Source organism: Dipodomys ordii, unplaced genomic scaffold, assembly GCF_000151885.1.
Source record: "Dipodomys ordii isolate 6190 unplaced genomic scaffold, Dord_2.0 Scaffold15, whole genome shotgun sequence".
NCBI lineage: Eukaryota > Metazoa > Chordata > Mammalia > Rodentia > Heteromyidae > Dipodomys > Dipodomys ordii.
Window position 1 is genome coordinate 14,691,216 of NW_012267231.1, and position 15,270 is coordinate 14,706,485.

Here is a 15,270-nt window from a genome sequence, read left to right on the forward strand (position 1 = left end):
CACGGTCTCTCCTGCCCGGGCTGGCTTTGAACTGCGATCCTCAGATCTCAGCCTCCTGAGTAGCTAGGATTACAGGCGTGAGCCACCGGCGCCCGGCTACAAGTAACTTCTTGACTGATTTATAAATGCCAATATTTGCCTGCAGTTAAATCTTATCTAACTTTCTCATCTCAGATTTGTTGTACTTAACAAGGTCCAAAATGAGGTTTTTTAGGTCAGTTTTAGAACAGAAATGTGGCTAATGTGAATGACATAATTTTTTCTTAGTTTAGGTGAGAGAATAAATGCTGATGGAATGAACTAACAAGACCTACAAAAAACTAGGGATTTGTTTTTTTTTTAGATGGCCTATTTATTTTTTTTGTGGTTGAGGGGCTTGAACTCAGGGCTTGGGTGCTGACCCTGACCTCTTCAGCTCAAGGCTGTTGCTCTTCCACTTCAGCCACACACTGTTTCTGGTTTTCTGGTGGTTAACTGGAGATAAGAGCCTCAGGGACTTTTCAGCCCAAGCTGGCTTTGAACTGTGATCCTCAGATCTCAAGCCTCCTGAGTAGCTAGGATTATAGGCGTAAGCCACCGGCACCCGGCTAAAATGACTTATATTTCCTTGCCTGATTTTTGAAAAATTTTTTCTAGTCTACTTCATATTAAGTATGTGCATAAGTAGAATTTCTGAAAGTGTCTATGCCTTGTCTAAAGTTCATATTAAGAAATAAAGTAAAATTGAAGGCTGGAGTATATGCTAGACCATGTCTTTGTGAGTGGTATGTTGACTATGACCAAACTAGGCTTATTACAAAGATGACTTGGGCACATTGGGAAAAAAAAAACAAAAAACTGAAGGACGCCAGTCTCATGTGGCTCTTGGCTGTACTAGCTACTCAGGAGGCTGAGATCTAAGGATTGGGGTTCAAAGCCAGCCCAGCCAATAAAGTCCATGAGTCTCCTCTCCAGTTAACCACCAGAAAACTGGAAGTGGAGCTGTGGCTCAAAGTGGTAGAGCACTATCCTTGAATGGGAAAGCTCTTTATTTTGTGTGTGTGTGTGTGTGTGTGTGTGTCTGTCTGTCTGTCTGTGTGTGAGTCTGTGTCTGTCTATGTGTGTCTATGTGTCTGCTGCCAGTTCTGTGTCTTGAAGGCATGGCCTGGACTCTGTCCCTGAGCTTTTTGCTCAAGCTAGTACTTTACCACTTGAACAATAATCCACTTCCAGCTGCTTTTTTTTTTTAATTGGTTGGTCCTGGCACTTGAAATCTGGGCCTGGGCACTGTCCCTCAGCTCTTCAGCTGAAGACTAGCGCTCTACCACCTGAGCCATTGCGCTACTTCTGGTTTTTGGAATGGTTTATTGGAGGTAAGAATCTCATGGACTTTCCTGCCCTGCCGGGGCTGACTTTGAACTGTCATCCTCAGATCTCAGCCTCCTGAGTAGCTAGGATTATAGGTGTGAGCCACCCAAGCCCAGCCACTTGCAGCTTTTTTTGCTGGCTCATTGGAGATAAAAGTTTCACTGCCTTTCCTGCCTAGGCTGGTTTTGAAAAGCAATGCTCAGATCTCAGCCTCCTGAGTAGCTAGGATTATAGATATGAGCCACCATCATTATATCATGTTTTATGTTTTCAGGGCAGGTTACAAAACAAGGACTCTGAACAACTTCATCTTGTCAATAAGTAACTTGTCAAGTCTTGTTTTTTTGGGGGGCTTGGGATAAGTTGAATTTCAAGTTAGAAAATTTGTTCATTTTTATTGCTTGATGAATGTTACCTACTAAATTGCTGTCAGCAAGGGCTGTACTAAGTTGCCTGATTAACATAACATAGTCATTCTAAAAATTTTTTTTCCTTTCCCCCAAACTTATAAGGTAGTTTTTTTTTTTTTTTTTGGTCGGTCATGGGGCTTGAACTCTGGGCCTGGGTGCTGTCCCTCAGCTCTTCAGCTCAAAGCTAGCCCTCTGCCATTTGAGCCACGGCTCTACCATTTGAGCCACAGAGCCACGACTGGCTTTTTCTGCTTATGTGGTGCTGAGGAATTGAACCCAGGGCCTCATGCATTTGAGGCAAGCACTCTACCACTGAACCACCTTCCCAGCCCCAGTAAGGTAGTATTTTAGAGGAGGGGATCATAGAGGTCTTTGCTCCCCATTTCCAAGAGTGGAGCCTGAGCATCTGTGCATTTTAGCTGTGTTAGTGATAGTCCTGAACCCTGAGAACAATGGTAGTTCATCTAGTGTGATGATTTGACCTAGGGAGAAAGGTGGAAGAGAGGCAGCCTTTAGGAAGGGTATGCTGAGGAAAAAGAGCCTTTATGTAAGGGAAACTTTGTAAAAAAGGAAGTGGGTGGGGCTGGGAAGGTGGCTCAGTGGTAGAGTGTTGGCCTTGCATGTGTGAGGCCCTGGCCTTGAGCTGAAGAGCTGAGGGACAGTGCTCAGGCCCCCCCACTGCCCCCCCCCCCCCCCCCACCCCTCCCCCCGCAAAAAAAAAAGCAAACAGAAATCGGGTGTGCCTTTTGTTTTTGTTAGATTATTGCAGTTGCTTTTGTTAGATTATTGCAATTTATAATCTTTGACCTAAAACATTTCAAAGAGCTATTTGGTCAGTAAGTGGCTTAATTAAGTGCTAAGTGGATAGTAATAAGTACGTGGTCTGGAAGATGAGGATGATTTGGGATGGATGGGGAAAAGGGATAGGAAACCATTGTAAGTTACTAAAAGGCAAGAATAAGGAGGGTTGGGCTTTGGTGGTAGAGTGTTTGCCTAGCATGCATGAAGCCCACCCTGGGTTTGATTCCTCAGTACCACATAAACAGAAAAAGATGGAAGTTTCGCTGTGACTCAAGTGATACAGAGCTAGCTTTGAGCAAAAGAAGCTCAGGGATAGCACCTAGGCCTTGAGTTCAAGCCCCAGGCTGGCAAAATGAATGAATGAATGAATGAGGATGTCATGGTAATGATAGCTGCTAAAGTAGAACCTGAAAGATCTTATACTATGGAGAAAGGCAGGCAGAGAAGTCTATCAGATAGATTCTTTTGCTTTTCGACCTGTGTCTACTTTATTAGTTTTTTTTTGGCCCCACCTTACTGCAAAATTTAGTGACTAAAAATAACAAATATTACCATAGTTTTTATAATTCATCATTCTGGGTTTAGTAAAACCAGGTCAATAGCAGAGTGTCAGAAGTGTTGGAATTCTCAAGGCTTGCTTGGGAGAGGATCCCCTTCCAAGTTCACTCTTGTGATTGTTGCAGGCCTCAGACTTTCACTGGGTGGTTGTTGGCCAGAGGCTTGTCTTGTGGACCTCTTCATTAAATGGTGGCTTACAGTGTAGTACCTGTTTCCAAGAGAGAAACCACAGCCAGTTGTTTTATGACTTAATCTCAAAAGTAACATCCATTAATGTGATAGATTTATTAGAAGTAACTGAATCCAGCCATACTCAGGAAGAGATTATAGGAAGATGTGAAGGAGATTAAGAGCATTGGAGGCCATTTTAGAGTCTATCCATCCTTCTTTCAAGAGGTAAATTACAACTATTGTATATTTTCCAGTCAATTTACAAACTAAAGAAAAGCATAGTAGTTTGGATTATTTTAGGTTAACCATAAATGTCATACCTGTAAAATGATAACTTTCTAATTATCTTATAATTATTATGGTTGAAATAATAGCACAGCACAGTTTCTTAGAATTGGCAGGAATTTGAAAGTCTCCAATTGAGTCTATTTTGAATTTTGTTTTTCAGATTGTCTTGCCATGTAGCCTATGCTGGCTTAGAACTTTTTGTGGCACAAGTTTGTCTGGAACTCTTCATTCTTTTTGTTTCTGCTTTCTTGAGTACTGGGTTTACAGATGTACACTACTGCTTATTTTGTTGCTTTTGTTTGTTTTGGTTGGTCGTGGGGCTTGAACTCTGGGCTTAGGTGCTGTCCCTGTGCTCTTCAGCTCAAGGTGAGCGCTCTACTGCTTGAGCCACAGTGCCACTTTTGGTTTTCTAGTGGTTTATTGGACAGAAGAGTATCACCGATTTTCCTGCCCAAGCAGACTTTGAACCGTGATCCTCAGATCTCAGCCTCCTGAGTAGCTAAGATTACAGGTGTGAGCCACTGGGTGCCCGACTTGTTGCTTTTTAAAAGCCATAGCTCTAGTGTGTTGCTGGTGCTCATGCATGTAATCCTAGCAACTCAGGAGCCTAAGATCTGAGGATTGTAGTTAGAAGCCAGCCCAGGCAGGAAAGTCCATGGGACGCATTGCCAGTTAACTGATCAAAAGTGTAGAGCATTATCCTTGAGCAAGAAAGCTAGGACAGTGTCCAGGGTCTGAGTTCAAGACCCAGGACTGGTACACAAAAAACAAACTCATAGCTCCATAGTGGAATTACTTGGGGATAGTAGTATTCTACTTTTAATTTTGAGATAATCTTCAATTCATGTGCAGTTCCCAGAAGTAAGGGGTTGGAACTCAGGACTTTGAACTTGGTTGGCTGGTGCTCTACCACTTGGGTAATACTACCTGTCCAACTTTTTGGTTATTTTGGAGATGGAGACTGCTCAGGCTGGTTGCATACCTTGATCCTCTGGATCTTAACCTCCTGAATAGGTAGGCTTACAAAAGTGTGTCCAGTACAGATTTCAGAATATTGAGGCTTAGGCAATCTCTTGATCTAAATTCAAGTTTTTCCTTTAAAAAAAAATCCCCAGATGACACCAGTAAATGGGTCTCTGGGGGTTTGGACTAAACACTGTAATTAAAAATCTTACCTAGAGAATTTTAATGCAACTTAGAATTGCAAGCTTCTGATTTAGCCTGCTAATCTCCAAGAATCTTTGCTGTAGTTAGTTTGTATAACTGCAAATAAATGTTAGTGTCCTAAGTGATGGTGAGCTATTTGCTACAGCGCCACTTCCGGTTTTCTAGGGTTTATTGGAGATAGGAGTCTCACGGTCTTTCCTGCCCGGGCTTGCTTTGAACCACGATTCTCAGATCTCAGCTTCCTGAGTAGCTAGGATTACAGGCGTGAGCCACCGGCACCCAGCTTTGATTTTCATTTTAAGTGAAGGTAAAAATATACTTCCATATAACTTATACTTATTAGAGTGGCCCACTGGATTCCCCCTCCACCCCCCCCCGCCCCCAGTCCTGGGGCTTGAACTCAGGGCCTGGGCACTGTCCCTAGCTTCTGTTGCTCAAGGCTAACTCTCTACCACTTGAGCCACAGCACCACTTCCAACTGTTTCTGTTTATGTGGTACCCATAATAATATGTGGTACCCATAATCAAACCCAGGGCTTAATACATGCTAGGCAAGTCGTCTACCACTAAACCACATTCCCAGCCTCTTTTTTTTTCTTTATTTGTTAGTAAGTTGGGCATGGGCTTGAACTTAGGGCCTAGATGCTTTTGGGCTCAGAGTTAGTGCTCTTATCACTTGAGCTACAGTGCCACTTCTGTTTTTTTTTTTTTTTTTTGAGGTTTATTGGAGATAAAAAGTCTCATGGATGGCTTTGAACTGCCATCCTCATGTAGGATTACCTGCATGAGTCAATAGTGCCTGACATTTTTTTTTTTTTGGCCTGTCCTGGGGCCTGATTTCAGGCCTGGGCACTGTCTCTGAGCTTCTTTTGCTCAAGGTTAGCACTCTACCACTTGAGCCATGGCACCACTTGTGGCTTTTTCTCTGTGTATGTAGAACCCAGGGCTTTATACATGCTGGGCAAGCACTTTACCACTAAGCCACATTCCCAGCTCCAACTTTTTTTTTTTCTTTTGGTCATGGGGCTTGAACTCTGGGCCTGAGTGCTGTCCCTCAGCTCTTCAGCTCAAGGTGAGCACTCTACCACTTGAGCCACAGTGCCACTTCTGGTTTTTTTTGGTGGTTAATTGGAGATAAGAGTCTCATGGACTGGGCTGGGAAGTTGGCTCAGTGGTAGAGCGCTTGCCTTGCATGCATGAGGCCCTGGGTTCGATTCCTCAGCACCACATAAGCAAAAAGAAAAAAGCCGGAAGTGGCGCTGTGGCTCAAGTGGTAGAGTGCTAGCCTTGAGCTGAAGAGCTGAGGGACAGCACTCAGGCCCAGAGTTCAGGCCCCACGACTGGACCCAAAAAAAAAAAAAGTCTCATGGACTTTCCTGCTCAGGCTCCCTTTGAACCATGATCCTCAGATCTCAGCCTCCTGAGTAGCTAGGATTATAGGTGTGAGCCACTGGCGCCTGGCATAAGCATAGGCGTAGTCTCAAATTTTTGCTATTTAAATTTTACTCATTCAGTGATAGGTCTTTAGCTTCAGTAATATCTTGTTGATATAGTACGTAATAGATGCACAGTGCTAGGATTATGGTTGTGAGCCACCAGTGTCAGGTCTTACTGAGCTTTTGTCCATTCTGGGAAAGCAACTTTTTAGTCTTAATTCCCCCCCCCCCCCACCATCTCTCTCTTTTCATTTTAAAAAAGAATTTGCTACGCCTGGTGGCTCATGCCTATAATCCTAGCTACTCAGGAGGTTGAGCTGAGGATGATCATCTCAAGCCAGCTTGGGCAGGAAAGTTCATGAGACTCTTATTTTAATTACCAAAAAGCTAGAAGTGGAGCTGTGGCTCAAGTGGTAGAGTACCGGCCTTAAACAAAAATGATCAGGTATAGTGCCAAACACCTGACTCAAGTCTCAGGACTGACACACACACACACACACACACACTGACACACATACACACTGACACACACACACACACACGAAAAGTGAGGGAGAGGATGTGGAGAGAAGAGGGAGGAGAAAGGTAGAAAGAAAGAAAATCACACACACACACACACACACACACACACACGAAAAGAGAGGGAGAGGATGTGGAGAGAAGAGGGAGGAGAAAGGTAGAAAGAAAGAAAATTTGGGTATTAAGGCCAGAAGTTTGTGAGAATTTAAATGAGAACTGGCGGTTACTATTCTGGAATTCTCTCAGGTTTTGTTTTTTTCTTTCATATAATCATTTCATATAAGTAGTACTTTTTTTCTTCCTTTTTTGATTTGGTTACATTTAAAAAAATTGTCTGAAGTGACCTGATGATAGGTTTTGGCAAAAAGTACAGTAGATACAAAGTATTGAATAACATTTTTTTTTTGTGTGTGTGTCTGGTCATGGGGCCCTGGGCGCTGTCCCTCAGCTCTTCAGCTCAAGGCTAGCACTCTACCACTTGAGCCACAGCGCCACTTCCAGCTTTTTTTTTCTTTTTGCTTATGTGGTGCTGAGGAATCGAACCCAGGGCCTCATGCATGCAAGGCAAGCGCTCTACCACTGAGCCACCTTCCCAGCCCTGAATAACATTTTTTATTACTAGCTAGCTGTAAAATAGCTGTAATCTCAGACACTTTCTCCTTAGCTTGATTTTCTGTCTGTCTTTTTTTTTGCCAGTCCTGGGCTTGAACTCAGGGCCTGGACACTGTCTTGGAGTTTAAGGTTAGTGTTCTACCGCTTGAGCCACAGCATCACTTCTAGCCTTTTCTGTTTATGTGGTACTGAGGAATTGAACCCAGGGCTTCATGCAGGCTAGGCAAGCACTCTACCACTACTTGGCTTGATTATCTATCTCTTTTGAAACTTTTTAATTCAGATAGTACTGGCTTCAATTACTTGATGATACGCTTTCTGAATCACAGTTGTGCAGTATTAAACACAAATATTTCCTGATTTCTTAGCAAGTATTTATAACTGAAAGCTAATGTAGGTGCTTGTCTTGCTTTTCAACAAATATTTTTTGTTTTTTTAGAGGGCTGTATTGGTGGTGGTTTCATTTACCATTTCAGGTACCTGTTGAGAGGAGACACTTTGTGTTTTGTAACAGTAATATAGTGAAGGGGAAATCTAGGGACAAGAGGTCTACACTCAGATTCCTTAGTAAAAGCAATAGGAAACTTCACAGATCTCTCCTGATCAGAACTATATGGATGTGGGACAAGAAGCAAGGATAACCACATAGCTGGGATGATGGCATATGCTACCATATGCAGCTGTTGGTTGAGAAGGGGTTTGTAAACTTGTCTGCCTCGTTTGGATTCTTCTTAACTGCCTGATGTATTCCTTTTCAGAACTTGCTCAGATTACTTCATCTCTTCCCAGTTCCCCTCTTAAGTTTCCAGTGCTTCCTGGCTGGTTTACTTAGCACTGTATATGGACACTTGGTGTAGCCCACAAGAGCTTGTAATGTAACCATCTCTACCTAAGTGTCTTCAGCTTGCTAGATAAAAGGTTTTGAGGGTAACATCTGGAACTTCTTGTCCTTGAGAAGTAGTCTTTGACAGTAGAAGCTAGGCAAGTTCTGGAGGAAATTTGCTGGTAAATGTATGCCACCTTGGTTTTCTTCATCAGTAAACTAAAGGGGAACCAAATAAGGTTTTTCTCATTTCCTGTTAAATGATTTTATAATTTCTAGATCATGGCAAAATGATAGTATAAGAAGAATCCCAAAAAGAAAAAATCTGAGAGGACAAACTTGAGGCTTCAGGCTGGGAATGTGCCTTAGTGGTAGAGTGCTTGCCTAGCATGTGTGAAGCCCCGGGTTCAATTCCTCAGTATACATAAACAGAAAAAGCTGAAAGTGGCGCTGTGGTTCGAGTGGTAGAGCAGCACTAGCTTTGAGCAAAAGAAGCTCAGGGACAGTGCCCAGGCCCTGAGTTCAAGCCCTAGGACTGGCAAAAACAGAAAAAAACGAGGCTTCTTAAGTCCTTTTAAATGAAACTTATTTGCATGTAGTTCGTTAATACTTGATGTGAACTGACATACTGTAATTATATTAACTGCTTTAATACAATGATTCTCAAAAGAGTGGTCCACAGAGCAAAAGTATTAAAAGTATTTGACAATACTAAGATATTATTTTCTTTTTCAGTTGTAGTAACAGTTGTATTTGTAATGTGGAAGCAAAGGTGTGCTAAATGTAGATGGCATGTTGTACACATCCAGTTAGTGACACTTTACTGTGCTAGCAGCTGCAGTGTTCTTTACCACACACACTCATAGTAAAAAATCCCAGCCTCACTTATCCTAAATGAGGCAGTAAAGTTACTAGTTTCTATTTTTATTTTTACTTATTTTTTTTTGTTGGTCATGGGGCCTGAACTCTGGGCCTGGGCGCTGTCCCTCAGCTCTTCAGCTCAAGGTTAGAACTCTACCACTTGAGTCTCAGCGCCACTTCTGCCTTTTCTCTGCTTATGTGGTGCTGAGGAATCGAACCCAGGCCCTCATGCAGGCTAGGCAAGTACTCTACCACTGAGCCAACTTCCCAGCCCAAATTACTAGTTTTGTATATCTTTAAGTACCTGCCTTCTCAATCATCTGTGTGAAGTGCTTAAAGCACTTCTGTACGTTAGGGTTGATTTTTGTTTCAAAGAAAAAAAATTGTGCTCACTTTAACATGTAAGCCAAATTTTGATGGAATTACCACTTTTACTTGAAAGAATTAACAAACTGGGGTTGGGAATGTGTCTTAGTAGTAGAGTGCTAGCCTTGAGCAAAAGAAGCTCAGGGTGGCTGGGAATATGGCTTAGCAGTACAGTGCTTGCCTAGCATGCATAAAGCCCTGGGTTTGATTCCTCAGCATCATATAAACAGAAAAAGATGTAAGTGTTGCTGTGGCACAAGTGGTAGAGTACTAGCTAGCCTTGAGCAAAAAGAAGCCCAGGCAGAGTGCCCAGGCCCTGAGTTCAAGCCCCAGGACTGGAAAAAAAAAATTAGGTTCATGTTACTACAATCTTTGGTTCATGTACAGTCAGATGAACAATGCCAGTTGGTATACCATCTTCCTATTAAGTGGTTCCTTTTGGAACAGCTCTGATTTAGAGTTCTTCCATAAAGCAATACCTATCTCCTAGTAAGTAGTCTGCTTACCTAAACCTACTTGGTTGTATCACTTCCTTTTTTTTTTTGGTTGATTGTGGTGCTTGAACTCTGGGCCTGGGTGCTGTCCCTCAGCTCTTCAGCTCAAGGATAGCGCTCTACCACTTGAGCCACTGTACCACTTCTGATTTTCTGAGTGGTTTATTGGAGATAAGAGTCTCATGGACTTCCTGCTCGGGCTGGCTTTGAACTGTGATCCTCAGGTCTTAGCCTCCTGAGTAGCTAGGATTACAGGTGTGAACCACTGGTGCACAGCATGATAAACTTTTTTGTACTTTTGAGGATTTATTTAACATTTGGGGACTACAACCAATAGCTTAACTTTTTTTTTTTTTTTGGGTCCGGTCGTGGGGCCTGAACTCTGGGCCTGGGCGCTGTCCCTCAGCTCTTCAGCTCAAGGTTAGCGCTCTATCACTTGGGCCACAGCACCACTTCCAGCTTTTTTCTTTTTGCTTATGTGGTGCTAAGGAATCGAACCCAGGGCCTCGGGCATGCAAGGCAAGCGCTCTACCACTGAGCCACCTTCCCAGCCCTCCTCTATATGTTTGACTGTGCATCTATAAAAATAAAAGTTGCTTGCTTATAAAAACCTGGTTGCTAGATGATGTTAACTAGTAGGTATCTCTGAATAAAATGTTTCTTGGTTACCTTTTTATTAAGATTGTGTGTGTGTGTGTGTGTGTGTGTGTGTGTGTGTCTGTGTGTGTGTCTGTGTCTGTGTCGGTCCTGGGGCTTGAACTCTGGGCTTGTACGCTGTCCCTCAGCTCAAGGCAAGTGCTCTGCCACTTGAGCTACAGCGCCACTTCTGGTTTTCTGGTGGTTTATTGGAGAGAAGAATTTCACAGACTTTGCTGCCCAGGCTGGCTTTGACCCTCAATCAATCCTCAGATCTCAGCCTCCTGAGTAGTTAGGATTACAGGTGTGAGCCCCCAGTGCCCGGCTAGATTCTAGTTATTATAAGTGAAGACTCTTGGAAATTGTGGCACAAAGTTTTATCTTTTGTTTATTTGTTTTGGTTGGTCATGGGGCTTGAACTCTGGGCCTAAGCGCTGTCCCTGAACTCTTCAGCTCAAGGCTAGTGTTCTACCACTTGAGCCACAGCTCCACTATGGTTTTCTGGTGTTTAATTGGAGATAAGAGTCTCAGGGATTTTCCTGCCCAGGCTCACTTTGAACTGTTGTCCTCAAATCTCAGCCTCCTGAGTAGCTAGGAGTGGGCCACTGGAGCCTGGCCTAAACTTTTATCTTTGAATCAGCTTTTTGTTCCTTCTGTGTAACCAAAACAAAATTTGAATGCTGAGGTCCACATGGCTCAGTCCTCTTCCTATAACCTTTGAATTTAAAAACAACCTTAGTGTGGTGAGCTAGAAGATGTACTATTGGTAAACTTTGGGATTCAGGATTTAAATTTTTTATTGCTAGATTATGCATATGCATTATTGGCTCAAAATTGAGAAAATAGATGGATGTGGTGGTACATTTCTGTAATCCCAGTCTTTGTTAAGTAGAGTTAAGGGAGAGTTACAAGTTTCAAACCAGCCTGAACTATAAAACCAAGATCTCATCTCAAAAATAAAAAAAGAGAAAACATAGAAGATTAAAGAAAAATAGAGTTGGAAGCTGGGTTTTGGAAAATTGGTTTACTAGATAGACCAACGAGGAGGAGGAATAGAATGTTCAAAAGGAGAAGCTATTAGTGTTTAGCCTGGTTTGTTGAATGAATAGTAGTAAACTAAATATTACTGAGATATGATTAGAAGTAGAGTGCTAGGAGCCTGGCTAGATGGCTAGTCATGTGATCAGTTTTTGAAAGACTTTAGGGTCTTGCTATTGAGATGGAATTATCCCCAGAGGGGTCTGGTTATGTGAAACAACTTTATACTTTGAGATTAATGTGGTGTTAGTGTTTATAAAGAGCATTGTGCTGGCAATTCAGGGAGTAAAAGAACCATGAGATTAGGAATCTGGGAGAACTTTGTGAAGTTCCTTAAAGTGATATGAGGAAAAGAAGCTGTGAGGTTAGTCAGGCTGGAACTGAGTATAGAATGAAGGAAGACATTCGTAATTAGTGGGGGTTAAATCAATGTTGAAATATCTTGCTGTTGAAGTCTTTGGCATTGTGTAGCCTTTTTTTCAATATTAGTTTTGCTTTCATCAACTTGAGGCTTCGTATTTCGTTTTACTGATTATTGCTTCATTTGTAAAAATGAACACTATGGGAGCATAGCTGAAGCTTTAAAGCGATGTTAGCTAATTCTGTTCACTCAGTAAAACAGACCTTGCTGATTGTGACAAGTTCTCACTTGCTGGTTCTTCTAGATAATTGTAACCAAATAGCATAGTTAACCAGCCCAACTTCCTATATATACAAATGTACAGAATAGGTTTATAATCTTTAGAGACAAAGTAGATCATTAATTGTCAGATTGGGGGGCCTAATAAGTGCAGGGTTTCTTTCAGGGTGGTAGAATGTCTAAAATTAATTGTGCATGGATGAGAAACCTAGTTGGAAAAAAAACCCCAAAACAACAAAAGTGCTCATAGTATCTGTTAACTGTCAGTGATATTATAAACACTGATGAATTTATTTTGCCTGTTGTAGTGGTACTTTTTACTATATTTGTAAACAGGAATAATATGTAATAAAGAGTACTTTTATTTGGGTATGGGCATAGAAGGGCTACAGATAACCAAGTTCAAGTATTTTACTATGGAATATAGATAGATGTGTTTTCTTCTGTTTTATCCCCACCCCTTTATATATCTTGATTTTAATTTTTATCAAGTCTGTCTCTCTGGCCTTTGCCGCTGTGGCCCATTGATCTGTCCATCTGTCTGTTACAGTGCATATTGGGTACTTCCAGAAGTATGAATTCAGTGATGCAAAGGACAGGCGGGCTGCAGCAGCAAAGGTAGGACAGAATCATTCCAAAGACAAGTCATTACAGGACTATTAAACATACGTACTCGTGTGTATGCGCACGTACTACTGGCAGCAAGTACTTCATTATTTGAAGTGTACCATTTATTCTGTCTTTATGGGAAAGCCTGTTCTGACAGGACAAATTTGAAATATTTGTAAGGGATACAATTTTATTTTTTCATTTTTGGGGGATCAAATCTATACAGCTAGTATAAGTAGTAAAATTACCACTAGGTTATACCTTCAGTCCTATTTTTTAAGAGGTGGCTGCTTAATTAGTTAAATAGCAAAGTAAAATGGCATTTGCCACTGTCTTTGTTTGAAATGCTAATAGAAAATAATAAAATAAATGGTGGTTATTAATAGCATTAGCTTGGTTTGTGACCTAATGGATTTTAGGAAGTTATGACAACAAAGATCCTATATCATAAACCCCGCTAGGAGAAGCAGGAAGGACAGATCTGTCCCATGCGTGTGTATTCACATGTTAATGGTATGCCTGATGCTGGAACATCTTCCTGAAAGTAAGCCTTCTAGGTCACTCTTTAGCTAACATAGCCAATATAAAGATACTTTTCTTTTTAATTGTTTAATTATGGTTTTGTTTTTTATACTCCTGGGCAAACAAGCCTAGGGTCTTGTGCATGCTGGGCAAGCACTTTCCCATGAAGCTACAACTTAAGCCCTAGCGTTTCTATTTAAATATTTGCAGTGTTTACCTGATAGCAATTACAGTATCAGTTTCTTGTTCCTGCTTCTGCAGCTTAAAAAAAAATAGGAAAGCATTGATATATTGAGTTGCAAAATGTAACTTGCAGGTAAGTTTTAAGAACTTAAGATAGGGGTAGAGAGTTTAGCTCAGTAGTATTGTGATTCCCTATCATTTGTGATTCTGTCCCCAGTGCTGCAAAAGCAAGTCCCCCAAACTAGAAATCTTCAACTTTTTTTTTTTTTTTTTTTTTTGTATTTTTGTGGTATTGGGTTTGAAGTCAGAGCCCTCTGCTTGATAGCAAGTACTCTATCATTTGAGTCATGCTGCCATTCATTTTGGTTTTGACTTGTTTTTCAAGTAGGGTCTTGAGATTTGACTGGATCAACCTGACCCTAATTCTCTTTCATATTTGATTGTGAGATTAGATAGATGTGGAACTTTCTTTTTTTGTGCTGGTCTTGGAGCTTGAACTCAGGGCCTGGGCTGTTGATCTACCACTTGCCACAGTTCTACTTCTGGCTTTCTTGGTCGTTTATTGGAGATAAACCAGCTGACTTTGAGTCAAGATCTTCAGATCTCAGCCCTCCTGAGTAGGTAGGATTACAATGTGCTGGCACTTTGTTCATTGTTCTTTTTCAAGTAATTTCTATAGGTGTTCCAGGGCAGGTTACTTTTTATTTTATATTTTTTTCAGTTGTGGGGCTTGAACTCAGGGCCTGGGCACTGTCCCTGAGCTCTTTCACTCAAAGCTAGTGCTCTACTATTCGTAGCCACAGCACCACTTCTGGTTTTCTGGTAGTTCATTAGAGATAAATCTCAGACTTTTCTGCCCAGGCTGGCGTTGAACTGAGATCCTCAGATCTTTGCTTCCTTAGTATGTGGATTACAGCCCAGGCTACTTTTATTACTTAAAATTTTAAATTTATATTTCATGTTACATACAGTAGAGTCTGTAATTTTGGATCTACAATTCTAAGTTGATAAATGCCTGAAATTGTGTAGTTAAGACCATAGTGAGATAACCAAGGTGGTCCTCTGATCCTTGGCCCCATTTGCCTTTTGCATGGTTTTTCAGCCACCTCCCTTTCTTACCTTAGTCTCTGGCAACCAATGGATCTGAACACATGTCACCATTCAGCTGATTATTTTGCTCTGTTGGGATCTGAATTGTGAGTAGTCAAAGCAACTCCCTTAAAGGTGACAACAGCTCTGAGCTTGGGTTGTCCACAACTGGTTACTTTGAGTATTGTAGCTTTGGCTGACAGCCAGTACCCAGTAGATATTGTTGTAGCTAGGAGTTTTTGGTGTTGGAACTTCAGCTGTGTTTTGATTTGTATTTATCTGTACTGTTAAGCCAACTTAAGGCCACAAAACTTTTCTCCTATAAGTTTTATAGTTTGATTGTATTTAGTTATTCTCTCTCTTTTTTTTTTTTTTTTTTGCCAGTCGGGGGCCCTGAACTCTGGGCCTGGGCGCTGTCCCTCAGTTCTTCAGCTCAAGGCTAGCGCTTTACCACTTGAACCACAGCACCACTTTCAGCTTTTTCTGCTTATGTAGTGCTGAGGAATCGAACCCAGGGCCTCATGCATTCAAGGCTGGCACTCTGTCACTGAGCCACCTTCCGAGCCCCAGGCATTCTCTTTTTAATTTTGTATAAAGTACATTTTTAAAAACATGGGTATAAAGCCAGGCACTTTTATATAAAATAGAGATATTCTGGACCCCATTGAATGATAGGGTAAAAACTTCAATTTTATTTTAT